A 16203-nucleotide genomic window follows, 5' to 3' on the forward strand; every position below is an offset into this window, starting at 1 on the left:
TCCTGTGACCATACATAGCGTTTGTGTCGTCACTTGAAATAAATAACTAGTATAAGAAAGGTTACTGGTGGTAGAGTTTCTACATGTCGCCACTCCAGACTTTATTGTGGTTCAACGTACCGTCTACTTGGTAAAGAAGGAATATCATCTTTAATGTGAATTTTCTGACCATGCAGCCATTATATCTCCTTCACTTGGTGTAGCCAGGAGAGAATGGAATCTGTCTCTCCCTATCTAAAATCATTGACAGAAGTGGGAATCGAACCCAGACCATAGGTATAACAACCTACCATCCGTCCAACAGACCACGAAATCCTCTTCTCTGCGAGTCATTTTTCTATCGTAACGCAGTTGTGCCACACTGGATGAGAATTCTGACACACTGGCTCCCTGTAGTAATTTGCAGCATGTTCAGTAAATTCATTTACTTGGTTGACTGAATCACCATGAACTAGCTGCCTCGGCTACCCAGTGCATACATTCGACTATTTTGTAATCACAGAAATAAAATCACGTTACTGCCACCTACACACAACTGCCAACATTGTAGGATGGAGAAGTTTAAATAAGAAGTGTTCCTTTTCACTTGAGCTATTCTATTGCGCTATCTGTTACTAGAAAACGTCGTTCAGTCCAAAAGAAAAGCTGTAACTGTTTGTCTCTCAGAAGTCAAGACATGGCCATATGCATAATCTCACAGTGCTGTGGAATCCAAAAGTTCTGAAGGAATAGTTGCCGAGCTCTGGAGCTGTTGTAGTTCCGTGTCAGCTTGTAGCATAGATAAGATGTCGCGAGTTCGAATACATTCAGTGCTACATTTTTTAAAACGCAATTCTGCTCTCTGCTGAAGTTATCAATCTAATGGAACTTTGAACAAATTCCCTTCACTTCTCAACCCAAAGTAGTCGCATGTGGAAAAAGGACTAACTACTGTGACATTTTGTCCTATTCAGGTTTAATAGACAGCAGGCAGCAGATGCATCTCGAAGATGTGCAGGGAGAGCGCATCGTGCCATAATATGTCAGAAAAGTATTTTCTACATTAGCCGTCGTGTGGTAGTGATATTGTATTCTTCTTCAAACTTTGATTGACAGCTTTAACTCAGAACAAATTTTCTACATGCATGTAATCAATAAACTGCATGTGCATTGTCAGACTGTCATAGGTAACATCAGAGTATTCGCATATATCATTGATGATTAATTTCTCTCTCATGTTTACTATTGTTTTAACAACACTAAAGGAAACCTTACGAAAATTGTGCACTGTATTATAAGAAATGAAATAAAACTAACGATGATAACCTTACGACGAAAGTATCTGTACACAAGCATGCCTCTATCGACACGAATTAGTAAAATACTACTCACTTAGATTTTGATAGGGTCTGTGTTTAATTGGTATGCTGTGTCATACTCAAGAGGTATGCAAATGTGGCATTTCATAAATATAGTTACGTATTCCTAGAAACCCAAAATTCGCTTGTCAGCAGCGGAAAGAGGCGTTACCTGTTGTGCAGCATTGTAAGTTTTTCAACATTGCACTATGAGCTGAAAGCATTTTCTTGCGATTTCCGTATTGATGTTTGATCTGACTGCTTGTAGCTCTTTCACAGAAGGGATAAAAACGTTTCAGTCAGTGAGACTGGAACTGCGAACCGTAACAGACGCTGTTTCACATGTCAGCACGTTACCACAGAGCTGGCGAGGGGGTAAATTTTCAATCTTTTGTTACCCTTCAAGCTATAATAACTCAGATTATTCAATGGAAATGACAGGTAAAATCAAGTGAACTTTGAGGCTTAATTCCGTGCACACCAGGAAGTAACTCGTCGATCACAGAGTTGCCAAACATACGTTGCCTTGTTGCCAAATCTCAGTTACAGTACCAGCAGGAAGAAGACGAACCGATGTGATCCTACAGCGGTCTGGGAAGTGACCATAGCTGGTGTCTCCAAGTCGCGGCTGCTACGGCCTGGAATACGTAATGCGTCTGATTCGCTTTCTGTAACTAGGTTTAGGGACTGGAGCGTAGTTACTAATAATACTCAGAACTGACTGCAAACTGAGCATCATAAATCAGTAACTCTCATTGTTGTTTTTATATTTCTTTCGTAAGTGCACTCAAAACTAAGAAAGTCATTCACAGGCGTTTTCCTGCCTCGCCGATAGTCGAGCAGAACATACAAATAAAAATAAAAAAGAATGTGTGTGTGTGTGTGTGTGAGAGAGAGAGAGAGAGAGAGAGAGAGAGAGAAATAAAAAGCAATGAGAGAGTGTGTAAAAAATTGTTGTAAAGAAATTGAATCATGGTATTTAAAGAAATCTTTCATTAAAATGACACGTTCCACATCATTACGAAATGTCGTATTCATGATCTATGGAACAAGAGTTAATCTAATGTAATGTAATCTAATCTAATCACATCATATTGATTATTAGCCATGAAGAGTCATGAACTACCGAAAGTTTTGCCAATACCAGTAACCAAATCTAAACTTGAAAATAAAAGACGACAATTTTTGTAATAAACCGTGACTCCTATCAAGACCCTTTCATCCCTGTTATCTAACCACGAAAGATGTCTGATATACCTCCATTCTGAAGTAACAAAGTGTGCATGCATTTAAAGATGAAGTGCATGATGTGAAGTTCTGTGACGGAGATACGAACCCAACACGTAATCCGATTGTTAACTAAGAAAAATCAAATGTTACGTATCGGTTTTTCTTACGAGCCGCTAGGTGTCTGAATCTAAAATAAGGATACAAACTTTTGTGCCTAAGCGACAATCGAACTGCACACCTACCGCGCATCCACGAATATAGCTTAAGTATCAGTTGCTTACTCATGAACAGTAAGATGTGTGCGTGTTTGACCAGAAATAACGACACCTGTTGCGATTGTTGGCAACACATGAACAGACATTGAAATTGCGCGTTAATTTTCACTAGCAGGTGGGTGTGCACTTGATAAAGCTAGAAATGAAATTATGAATATTTTTGTACTGGATCAGGTTTCAGACCCACATACTTACCTTTGGAAGAGAGCTAGAGAAGATTGCAGTCTTGGGAAAAGGAACGAAATGACTGAACTATACTGTTCCGAGAGATTCAGATCCTCGAAAGAGGAGATACGAATTCGAATCACAGTCCAGCACCAAATTTTTAAACGTCTCTAGTTCAATCAAGTACAAGTAAAATAAGAGCCCTGTCCCTTTAAATGGCTATCGGTTCATCAAATAAAATAAAATTTTCTAATGTAAGTAAGTTTACTGGCGACTGTATTTCTGTTTACCATGACTTCCGCTTTGTCATTTCCCAACGAAAACTGGCTCTGCTCAGTTGGTTATGAAGGAACGTGATGTTTAATGCGGATTCTGGATTATGACGTCTTTCTCTTGAGGTTACCAGAGGTAAAATAAATCTGTTTGTGCCTCTTAAAAGTAAATGCCTGAACCCACGCATTGCACCTGTGATAGCTCGTTCCACCAGACCATTGTGGCCACATTACCCAGCCCCAGGAGTGTGCTGTAACGGATGATGTGCTTAGCTTACAAAATTAGTCACGGTGGAAAAAATGCGAGTCTATTAAATGGTCAAGTAGAAGCAAGCTTCTGACGCAGAGATTATGCTATTCTCATGTCAGCAGGATGTAAAGACTCTTCTAGGCATCATAGGCTGGATGTGAAGCCATTTTGATTTTTCACAAATTCAGCAAATTTCTTAGTTCGAGAAAATCCACTGTGAAGTGTGAAGTTGCCGGATAATTCGATTATTACTGTTATTATTACTATCATTTTATTCGTACCGCTGATGGAACACGACCGTAGTCTTGAGGTAAAACGCGAGACCAGCTAATATGACGTCTGGCGACCGAAAGCACATATCGACAGAATTTTTATCGCCCCTTTCCTCTCGGTGCTGAAGCTATGAGTGTAATTCAAGCGAATCTACAATATCATATTAGCTGGCCTCGCGTTTAACCTCAAGACTACGGTCGTAGTCTAGAGTAAGGTACTAAGACTGGAGTCAAGACTTCCTCTGGGAAGTGCCGCAGTCTACATGTTGGTAGATCGAGCATATTGCCAGACATAGAATTCTGAGAGGAGCATGACTGTATTGTCCACCTTACGTGAACGACTCGGCGGTCAATTTTTTGGTCTGAGACTGTATCTACAACACATATTGCTCGCTTAAGACCCAGAAGAATTTAAAAAAAAGTAGTTTATGAGAGCAACGTTAACCATAGCGTTCGAAGTATTCATAGTATTGTATACGTGTGTGTAAACACCTTCCAGTGACCACTCAAGAAAGACAAGGATACACAGTCTAGCTTCAATATTATAAATACGCCTCAGTTTGTGGATGAATTCAGACTTAAGTTGATAATAATTTTGAAAATATAGCAGCACTGTACCCATTGGTGTTAAACTCGTTTTCAACCAATGATTCCCACAGCTACAGGGATACTACTTGTGATACCTCTTAGACAAAATACTTAAGCAGTGTTATCAGACGAAAAGATCAACCTGACACAAACTGTGGGAAGTTTGTTTTACAACCTTCGTACCTGGATATTCAGCTTTTTCCTATTTGAGATATCTGTGAACGTTGCTGCTTAAGACGATTTAAGCAGAAAATAAATTCCCTCAGCTTCGACAATGTTTAAAGAAATCGTCTTATCGGCACTAAATCGTGATTTGTGATTTGTTTACCGGCTGTACTCTTCCGTATTTTGCCGGTTGGAAGGCGAAAGCTTATTGACAAATTTCACACAGAAATTACTGTTACAGTGTACTTATGGAGCCAAATGAGTCAATTGCGTATTTTCCGGTGAGAAAGAGCACTGGCAAACAGTCTTCGCTACATTAGGTTATTTAAACTGGTGTCACTCTGAGCTAGAATTTATGGTCAGCGACTAAGTGTAAGGTCAACGTTTCGGATGCGAGTTTTGCGACTGTGAAATACTTTTATACATTATAGAAGCGAATATTAAATGTGCACTAATATTGCGAAAATTTTGTACTTGGACAGCTTAGAATGAAAATACTTCTGTTTATTGCAAAGGGAAACAATAGATTTTCTAAAACACTGTCTGTCATACACTACTTGAAACAGGTCATGTCGACCAAATCATGTGGAAGAACTAACAGCAACGTATATCGGAAGGCAGTAAGATCTCTTGCCTTTTGGTTTGTCAGTACTCGATAGCCACTTCTAGGCGAAAGTAAATGAAGAAAGGCAGTGCGTTTTTGTTACCAAGTAACGTCTTCGTCAATTACTTTAGTTTTAATGTAATCTACGAGTAATTGCTGGTGTTTGATATTAACATGAAAAGGATTCCGTAGACAGGGAAAGAACCTGTTCTTGGGAAACTACTTCTATAGTGACCAAAAGATACTAAATGATGTTCAAGCACTTGTGTTACAGCAGCAGTATGAATAAAATGATATTAATAATAACAGTAATAATCGAATTATCCGGCAACTTCACACTTCACAGTGGATTTTCTCGAACTAAGAAATTTGCTGAATTTGTGAAAAATCAAAATGGCTTCACATCCAGCCTATGATGCCTAGAAGAGTCTTTACATCCTGCTGACATGAGAATAGCATAATCTCTGCGTCAGAAGCTTGCTTCTACTTGACCATTTAATAGACTCGCATTTTTTCCACCGTGACTAATTTTGTAAGCTAAGCACATCATCCGTTACAGCACACTCCTGGGGCTGGGTAATGTGGCCACAATGGTCTGGTGGAACGAGCTATCACAGGTGCAATGCGTGGGTTCAGGCATTTACTTTTAAGAGGCACAAACAGATTTATTTTACCTCTGGTAACCTCAAGAGAAAGACGTTATAATCCAGAATCCGCATTAAACATCACGTTCCTTCATAACCAACTGAGCAGAGCCAGTTTTCGTTGGGAAATGACAAAGCGGAAGTCATGGTAAACAGAAATACAGTCGCCAGTAAACTTACTTACATTAGAAAATTTTATTTTATTTGATGAACCGATAGCCATTTAAAGGGACAGGGCTCTTACTTTACTTGTACTTGATTGAACTAGAGACGTTTAAAAATTTGGTGCTGGACTGTGATTCGAATTCGTATCTCCTCTTTCGAGGATCTGAATCTCTCGGAACAGTATAGTTCAGTCATTTCGTTCCTTTTCCCAAGACTGCAATCTTCTCTAGCTCTCTTCCAAAGGTAAGTATGTGGGTCTGAAACCTGATCCAGTACAAAAATATTCATAATTTCATTTCTAGCTTTATCAAGTGCACACCCACCTGCTAGTGAAAATTAACGCGCAATTTCAATGTCTGTTCATGTGTTGCCAACAATCGCAACAGGTGTCGTTATTTCTGGTCAAACACGCACACATCTTACTGTTCATGAGTAAGCAACTGATACTTAAGCTATATTCGTGGATGCGCGGTAGGTGTGCAGTTCGATTGTCGCTTAGGCACAAAAGTTTGTATCCTTATTTTAGATTCAGACACCTAGCGGCTCGTAAGAAAAACCGATACGTAACATTTGATTTTTCTTAGTTAACAATCGGATTACGTGTTGGGTTCGTATCTCCGTCACAGAACTTCACATCATGCACTTCATCTTTAAATGCATGCACACTTTGTTACTTCAGAATGGAGGTATATCAGACATCTTTCGTGGTTAGATAACAGGGATGAAAGGGTCTTGATAGGAGTCACGGTTTATTACAAAAATTGTCGTCTTTTATTTTCAAGTTTAGATTTGGTTACTGGTATTGGCAAAACTTTCGGTAGTTCATGACTCTTCATGGCTAATAATCAATATGATGTGATTAGATTAGATTACATTACATTAGATTAACTCTTGTTCCATAGATCATGAATACGACATTTCGTAATGATGTGGAACGTGTCATTTTAATGAAAGATTTCTTTAAATACCATGATTCAATTTCTTTACAACAATTTTTTACACACTCTCTCATTGCTTTTTATTTCTCTCTCTCTCTCTCTCTCTCTCTCTCTCTCTCTCTCTCTCTCACACACACACACACACACACACACACACACACACACACACACACACACACACACACACATTCTTTTTTATTTTTATTTGTATGTTCTGCTCGACTATCGGCGAGGCAGGAAAACGCCTGTGAATGACTTTCTTAGTTTTGAGTGCACTTACGAAAGAAATATAAAAACAACAATGAGAGTTACTGATTTATGATGCTCAGTTTGCAGTCAGTTCTGAGTATTATTAGTAACTACGCTCCAGTCCCTAAACCTAGTTACAGAAAGCGAATCAGACGCATTACGTATTCCAGGCCGTAGCAGCCGCGACTTGGAGACACCAGCTATGGTCACTTCCCAGACCGCTGTAGGATCACATCGGTTCGTCTTCTTCCTGCTGGTACTGTAACTGAGATTTGGCAACAAGGCAACGTATGTTTGGCAACTCTGTGATCGACGAGTTACTTCCTGGTGTGCACGGAATTAAGCCTCAAAGTTCACTTGATTTTACCTGTCATTTCCATTGAATAATCTGAGTTATTATAGCTTGAAGGGTAACAAAAGATTGAAAATTTACGGTTTTCAGCCCAAGAAAGTCGTTGCAGGTGGAAATCGCAACTAATCTCGACCTTTAAATAGCGGTTTACGAGTTCTAGTTACTATTGCTGTCGTAATAGGAAGCTGAGACCCATACCCCCTCGCCAGCTCTGTGGTAACGTGCTGACATGTGAAAGAGCGTCTGTTACGGTTCGCAGTTCCAGTCTCACTGACTGAAACGTTTTTATCCCTTCTGTGAAAGAGCTACAAGCAGTCAGATCAAACATCAATACGGAAATCGCAAGAAAATGCTTTCAGCTCATAGTGCAATGTTGAAAAACTTACAATGCTGCACAACAGGTAACGCCTCTTTCCGCTGCTGACAAGCGAATTTTGGGTTTCTAGGAATACGTAACTATATTTATGAAATGCCACATTTGCATACCTCTTGAGTATGACACAGCATACCAATTAAACACAGACCCTATCAAAATCTAAGTGAGTAGTATTTTACTAATTCGTGTCGATAGAGGCATGCTTGTGTACAGATACTTTCGTCGTAAGGTTATCATCGTTAGTTTTATTTCATTTCTTATAATACAGTGCACAATTTTCGTAAGGTTTCCTTTAGTGTTGTTAAAACAATAGTAAACATGAGAGAGAAATTAATCATCAACGATATATGCGAATTCTCTGATGTTACCTATGACAGTCTGACAATGCACATGCAGTTTATTGATTACATGCATGTAGAAAATTTGTTCTGAGTTAAAGCTGACAATCAAAGTTTGAAGAAGAATACAATATCACTACCACACGACGGCTAATGTAGAAAATACTTTTCTGACATATTATGGCACGATGCGCTCTCCCTGCACATCTTCGAGATGCATCTGCTGCCTGCTGTCTATTAAACCTGAATAGGACAAAATGTCACAGTAGTTAGTCCTTTTTCCACATGCGACTACTTTGGGTTGAGAAGTGAAGGGAATTTGTTCAAAGTTCCATTAGATTGATAACTTCAGCAGAGAGCAGAATTGCGTTTTAAAAAATGTAGCACTGAATGTATTCGAACTCGCGACATCTTATCTATGCTACAAGCTGACACGGAACTACAACAGCTCCAGAGCTCGGCAACTATTCCTTCAGAACTTTTGGATTCCACAGCACTGTGAGATTATGCATATGGCCATGTCTTGACTTCTGAGAGACAAACAGTTACAGCTTTTCTTTTGGACTGAACGACGTTTTCTAGTAACAGATAGCGCAATAGAATAGCTCAAGTGAAAAGGAACACTTCTTATTTAAACTTCTCCATCCTACAATGTTGGCAGTTGTGTGTAGGTGGCAGTAACGTGATTTTATTTCTGTGATTACAAAATAGTCGAATGTATGCACTGGGTAGCCGAGGCAGCTAGTTCATGGTGATTCAGTCAACCAAGTAAATGAATTTACTGAACATGCTGCAAATTACTACAGGGAGCCAGTGTGTCAGAATTCTCATCCAGTGTGGCACAACTGCGTTACGATAGAAAAATGACTCGCAGAGAAGAGGATTTCGTGGTCTGTTGGACGGATGGTAGGTTGTTATACCTATGGTCTGGGTTCGATTCCCACTTCTGTCAATGATTTTAGATAGGGAGAGACAGATTCCATTCTCTCCTGGCTACACCAAGTGAAGGAGATATAATGGCTGCATGGTCAGAAAATTCACATTAAAGATGATATTCCTTCTTTACCAAGTAGACGGTACGTTGAACCACAATAAAGTCTGGGGTGGCGACATGTAGAAACTCTACCACCAGTAACCTTTCTTATACTAGTTATTTATTTCAAGTGACGACACAAACGCTATGTATGGTCACAGGACACTTATTCCATCTTTTATTTGAGCTTCTGTATGTCGATAAAATTGGTTCTGAACTGGGAATGCAACTCAGACCGCCCTTAACGCGGAATTTGATCCCTTCGTGGCAATACAGCTCGGCTACAATTTGTTGTTTGTTCAAAACTGCAGATTCCTCAACACCTTCACATATTATGCGTGAATGGGATCGAATCCTGGCCCGGCACTAAAGATTTAATTATGTATTATCAAGCTCTAGCATGAGAACACCTGTCTGCTGGTGGATAATAATTTTGATTTTTAATGTATTTTCATTCGCTGTCACACTAACGATATCTGACGTTTTTAACTCCCAGTGAGACACAGAACTATTTGCGAGATGACTGTAAGTTCAAGATGCTATTCTGAGCAGCTGGTGGAGAAAAATTCGGTAGCTGACGTCTCTTTGTGTGTAGTCAACAACGATATGTGTGGGGCTCTATTCCCAGTGAGCGCTGAACTCTTCGTCATATTATTTCAGTTCAAACATGCTCACATGTCACTGCTGGTGCAACAAACCCATATTTAACGTTAGTTTTCTCTAGAATATAACAGCGATAGGTGCCGGGTTGGAGACCTGGGAAGGAAAAAATTAATTTTTCGTCTCGTCATTTCAGTTATAACATCTAGTTACTGCCGCGAAATTCCGATATGTCACATTTGACTGTGCTTCGATAGCAATCCGATTAGGTTCCGGGTTCGAATCCGTGTCCAACACACAGCTTTACCTCACGGCATTTCAAGTAAGTTACTTGTGAAGAAGCAATATTTAACATCTCTCGTAGTTCGTTAACAGGGACAATAGATGCTGGGTAGGAATTCGCGTCTGTTAAAAATGTTTGCGTTATGCAATTTAAAGTTGATATTTGCTAACTGATACTGTCTAAAATCGAGGTATATCACTCTCTGTATGCCTAATCAGGAATGACTGTTAGTTTCCGTCAGTCACGAAATCTTTGCTTAGTCTGCATGAGCTGGGTTTGAATCCATATGCAGAACATGACGGTTCGTCGTGTCATTTAATGTTCATACATATTCTCAACTAGCTGCTCGTGAATAACTTAAATTTTTAATGTCATTTTGTGTTAAATAGTTCAAATGGCTCTGAGCACCATGGGACTTAACTTCTAAGGTCATCAGTCCCCTAGAACTTAGAACTACTTAAACCTAACTAACCTAAGGACATCACACACATCCATGCCCGAGACAGGATTCGAACCTGCGACCGTAGCGGTCACGCGGTTCCAGACTGAAGCGCCTAGAACCGCACGGCCACATCGGCCGGCCCCCACCATCTGGTATCAATGCATTACCTTATAATCCATTATATATAATCATTTTCATAGTACACTTGATATTATAGATGAGTAGGACACAAGACAGGACATAGATAATGTCCGTTTGACGTCAACAGTGTGTAACATTTTACTTTTTTGAATAGGACAATGTTCCTCTCCAATAATTTTTAGATTAGTTACAATAAGCTTACGCTGCAAGAGAATTCGCTTGTATTTTTCAATATGTGGTCTGTTGTCGGTTTGAAGGCCTTCCATAACATCGGCAACGTAGTGCAACTCCACCGAGAGCTGTCTGGAGTAGGGTGGGGATAGCAATGTTGCGAGCTGTCGAAGACGATCTTCATATTCCTAATGCGATTAGGACATCGTATACTCTTGACGACGTTTAGCACCTGTGCGGTCAGTCACCCAATTTCAGAATTCATTTTGAGTAATCCTGCTAAATTCCCAAAATACTGTCTTTTTATATTGATGAGTAATATGGATAGTCGTCACGTTCATGTGCCGTCTACAACGCAAATTTAATGTTACTATCCTAGGAACTATCCTGCAATACGTTTTGTATTTCATAATCGGAACTATCTGCATTAACCGTCATCAGAGCAATGTCAGGGAACAGAGTGCAGCAGTGCCTACTTGAGGACCTGCTTGAGTCGTGTTCTAAGGAAAGGGTAGTTGCTGGTTCACATTATATTACACTAGCGAGAAGTACCGACTTTTCCTTTTCTCTGCAAACATCCAGAACTAAATTCAGTAACTAAATGCTAAGAATATATTTTCATTGTGCCAACTCAAAGATCAATAGATATGGATATAGATATAGATTTTTATATTTAAAGCCATTCTCTTTCTGCGTTGGAATAAACATCATTCATTATTTGCTTGTTCTTGTTACGATTGTTATTGTCATTCTCTCACTCGCAAGAGTCTTATGCTGATGCTGTATGAATAAATTATGCCATTGGATATAAAGCGGTTTAGTTTTGAGACCTAACCCACGAGGGGGGAAGGCACAGTGGTCTACTTCAGGAATTCCAAGCAATAAAACACAAAAAACAACCCAGGAAGGGTCCAAACAGCTACTTTCACGCAGAGACATGCATTTGGAATCTGTTCATCGTTACGGGGTCAAACAAGAGGGTAACATTACTGAAACAATGATCGGGCTACTTAGTATATAATAGAGCATACAGATTTCAAGGAGGAAACGTATGAAGACGCAGACTTCCTCGTTATCAATATGTGCGGCATATCTTTCGTGTTAACGAAAGTAAATTCCCGCTTTACCTCTTCTTACGTGTCAAATGAAATGAATGCCATGAGGAATAGAATATTTGTTGACTGTGTCTCTTCTTGCTTCCATCCTTACCAACATATTTCTTCATTCTCGTGGTAATCATGACAATCTATGTGCATGCTGCAAACGATTGCAAGTGGACAAATTCGACATCGAGGTGCAAAGCGTTTGGTATCTTACATTATATTCAATTCGAATAAGATTCCGGTGTATTTTTACTTCGTTTGTATTTTTAGATGATTATGAACGTTACGGAAATTTATCTCACATGCTTTATGTTGAATGAGAAACATTGAATGATCCGTTTTGCTTTCCCTACGTTGAAATGATATAATGTCGGCGTCAACAGCCTTCTTCCACGCCGGAAGCTGAAACTTGTATCATTCTGGATTAATGATAATTGAATGTCTCATATGTATACATAGCCCACAAGGCGACGTCAGAAACCACCAGGGGAGAACGCCGCATAAAAACCAAACGTGCGCGCGCGCGTCTCCACTCTGAAGAACCGTATCGGAGAATCACGGCAAGCATTTCGCTGAAGAGCTGCCTCATCAGAGAGCCGAGAAATGGCAGCGTCGTAGCAAGTATTTGTCAACACTCTGATAGTGCATTTACTTCCGGGTGTAGGTCGGCGTTACCTCGCTAAATTCACTTAACATTCGTTTTCCACATCGAAGACTCGTACGATATAATCCACTGCAAGATGACACAATTAGAAAGTATATTTAATTTCTGGACTCCAAGAACGGCGTTCTTCACATAAGTAACACCTGTTTGTGTGTGCATTCGGGAGGACGATGGTGCAATCCCGCGCCCGGCCATCCTGATTTAGGTTTTCAATGATTTCCCTAAATCGCTTCAGGCAAATGCCGGGATGGTTCCTTAGGAAGGGCACGGCCGATTTCCTTCCCCATCCTTCCCTAATCCGAGCTTGTGCTCCGTCTCTAATGACATCGTTGTCGACGGGACGTTAAAACAGTAATCTCCACCTCCTCTGTTTCTGTGTTTAAGGTTGCGTTTTGAGGCTCAGGCAACATCGCAGTGACTATAGTCCGCCCCTGGCCGCCAGTGTGTCGTTAGCTCAGAGGTTCCCTTGTGCGTTGCAGTGCTTGTACTATAAGTTCGAATCACGGTAGAAGCCGCTGACTAAAACATTTTATTTTCCATTTTAATTAATGGAGTTGCAAACTGCTAGTAAAAATTTCTTATGCGAAATCTGAAGAATGCCTTTAAACATCAATCTTTGTCCGATTTCGACTTAGTAAATTAAGTTAATATCATGGATTTCTGCTTTGCAAATTCCAAGGTGCTTCACTGTAAAATAGGTCCTGAAAAGATTCAAACCGACTGTCAACGATATAAATTTGAGCTTTGTTCGTCATATAGGTCTAACATGTCAGAAGGTTGTTTATGAAGTGCACATGTTCATTAATATAGTTCACATCTTCTAAATTTTTGCAATAGCGTTTAACTGTAGACGTTTTCTAACACCGGCGTTAGCAATTCCTTTCCGTTCTCTGAAACCTTCAAAACGACAAATTTTTCTGGTTTAAATCTGATGACCTTAACTATCACTTCCAATCAACAATAAATACTTCATGAACCCATACATGGAACTCCAAATGTGCAGTGTGCCTGCACTGCTACAGAGCATGCATTGCAAGGTATTCACACAGTTTATCGCATAGACTTACCATAAGGAATGAAACAAGAACTGTAATACACTTTACACCACAGACGCTCACTCTGGCTTGACGAAAACATCCAAACATTGACCAAAAGTTGCACAAATAATTAAGTTTGAAAGGAAAAGAAACGAGGTATGAAGCATTTATAAATTCATCGAATGTAGTGAGGTGGTTTAATTTCGTCCCAGTCTATAAAATTAATTTCGGGCCATACTCAGCTCTTGCCGATTACCCGCCTTCTAATCAGGGCGTCTGTCTCCGTTGCTTTTGAGCGTGAATGGAAATTGTAGAAATTTTCTGTGGAGCAACATTTAATAATAAAGCGTTTTAAATCATCAAAAGCGATGAGCGGTAGCAGGCGCTTTCGATAAAGAACGGGGGAGTGCAGCGCCGCTGCTGTCGCCACGGCCGCTGCCAGTAGCCAGCAAATGGATCCCGGAGCTTTGCCGCATACGGCGTCCAGAGGAGGACAGTCTGCAGGAAATCTGCCGCAAAATCGTTACTAGATAAAATTTTGATATCGGTGTGTCACAAAGCGAAATAGATTGAATCTGCGCTACCATTACATTCACGTCTTCAGCATTCAGACAGAAGAGGCTATAAAAATATTTTATGCCAGCTGCTCTCGATCCACTGACATTATGAACAGAAACAAGGCACTCTACCACTAGACCACAGGCATAATCAGCCTGGAGTCTCTCTATCTTGGGACAAGTTTTCCTCCAGGAAGTGCCGCAGTCTACAGTGTTGTCAGATTGTGCAGATAACCGGACTTAGAGAATTAGCGAGTTGGCCAGTTTCTTTGTCCCATGTCGCGATCGGCGCGGACTTAGCCTCTGAAGCGGCCGGCCGCCGGTCAAGTTTTATGTCAAAGAGTGTACATCTTCAAGAAGTCAGTGGCAAACATAGTCCTCGAGTCCAACAAAATGTAAACCAATTAACGGAATGGCATCATAATGTGTATTCAACAGCCACAAAATGTGGAAAGCTCACAAAATATATCAATTCTTGGAGAAAATTTTGTGACCTTAAATAAAAAAGGCACTATTCCTGTACGTTACTGACTCATTGGAGAGGAAAAACTATCCCTCGTTATACAATGGTCTGGTTGTTGATGATATTGGAATATTGATGTGTTAATTAATTTTGCCATATTGTATGCCATTCTGTCAACCCTATGACTATATTTTTACTGATGGGTTAAGAATTACATTTGCCCGTTGCAGAAATGTCATATTCTCATTGCACAACAAACAAAAATTACAAGTAGAAGTGATGCTATTAATAAAATACATGCCTAGATTCCTAATCAACCCCAGATTCCATCTTTCAAGTACCTGCTTTGTAAAGCTTGCATTGTCATGAAATTATTGCCAGATCGTGAGGTATTTAGCAATGTTAATGAGGTTGTTTTTTCTAATTATATTCACACTAAAAAAATGTGATTGTGGCATATGTGACTTCCCACATTGCACGTGACATATGTGGTGCTCTGAATTTTATGCTTTGAATGTTTTTGTGATGTACTCTGGAGAATGTAATGCTTCCCTTGAATTATAAAAGCAAGAAATTGAAGCAAAAATTGAAATACTAGAATTTACATGTTTTTTATTTCCTATGGTGTTAATTATATAAGGTTATATAAGATCTGTAATGATAAAATCAAATGTTAATAAGGTCTGAAATGCTTATTTCTCTTGTCAATAACCCCATTGTATTTTTTGATGTCACAATAAATATTGATGTCATATACTTCCACAACAATAACAAAAAAATCATAGAATTAGATTTGTGTATTATGCTGCTAATTCATGACAGTTTGCAGTACTTGGCTTTATTTAAAAGAACTTTTTTCATGAAGTCTGCAAGATAAATCAGTTGTATTAGTACAGTGCATACTAAATAGTTTTTTCCCATTAGTTTATAGAACACAAAACATAAACATGAGAGATATGTCGACCTACAGCAATATAGTCTCCCACATTTTCTAAAACAGTCTGAAAATGCTTGGCTAGTTTTTCGACTTCATACCTATAGACAATATGTTGGTAGCACTTCATCGCCTCGCATGTTATGCTGTGTGAGAGACAGTATAGCTGTGTAGTTGAGCATGATGATAAGGCAAGGGGGTCTCATGAATTCTGTCACTGACTGTACGTATTTCATATGCATTATAAGTTACTGTGGTCCATAATGGGAATGTTGCCACATAATTCTCTGCTTTATTTGTGCGTTAACTTTATTGTGGAACATTTTACATCAAGTACTATGAACTATGGTATTGCTACATCATAACAGTAATTTCAAGGTCAATTCTACTGAGATGTACACTGCAGAAGGGGAACCTATTGATAGAAAAAGGAGAGTACTGATGTAAATGTGAAACTGGTTGAATGTTTATATATCAGTTGCATAATACTTGTAAATTTTTCTTTAGTATGAAATACATGCTCCTACACCAAGAATATTCATTTTTCTCATTGTT

General features: G+C 39.4%; 1 protein-coding gene across 1 annotated transcript in view; it reads right to left on the minus strand.

The window, feature by feature from the left end:
• The window catches only part of LOC126094634 (multidrug resistance protein homolog 49-like), a 437775-nt gene that overhangs the window by 85566 nt on the left and 336006 nt on the right, over positions 1-16203 (minus strand). The gene's annotated exons all lie outside the window — the stretch shown is intronic.

This window comes from Schistocerca cancellata, chromosome 8, assembly GCF_023864275.1.
Source record: "Schistocerca cancellata isolate TAMUIC-IGC-003103 chromosome 8, iqSchCanc2.1, whole genome shotgun sequence".
In the NCBI taxonomy this organism is placed as follows: domain Eukaryota; kingdom Metazoa; phylum Arthropoda; class Insecta; order Orthoptera; family Acrididae; genus Schistocerca; species Schistocerca cancellata.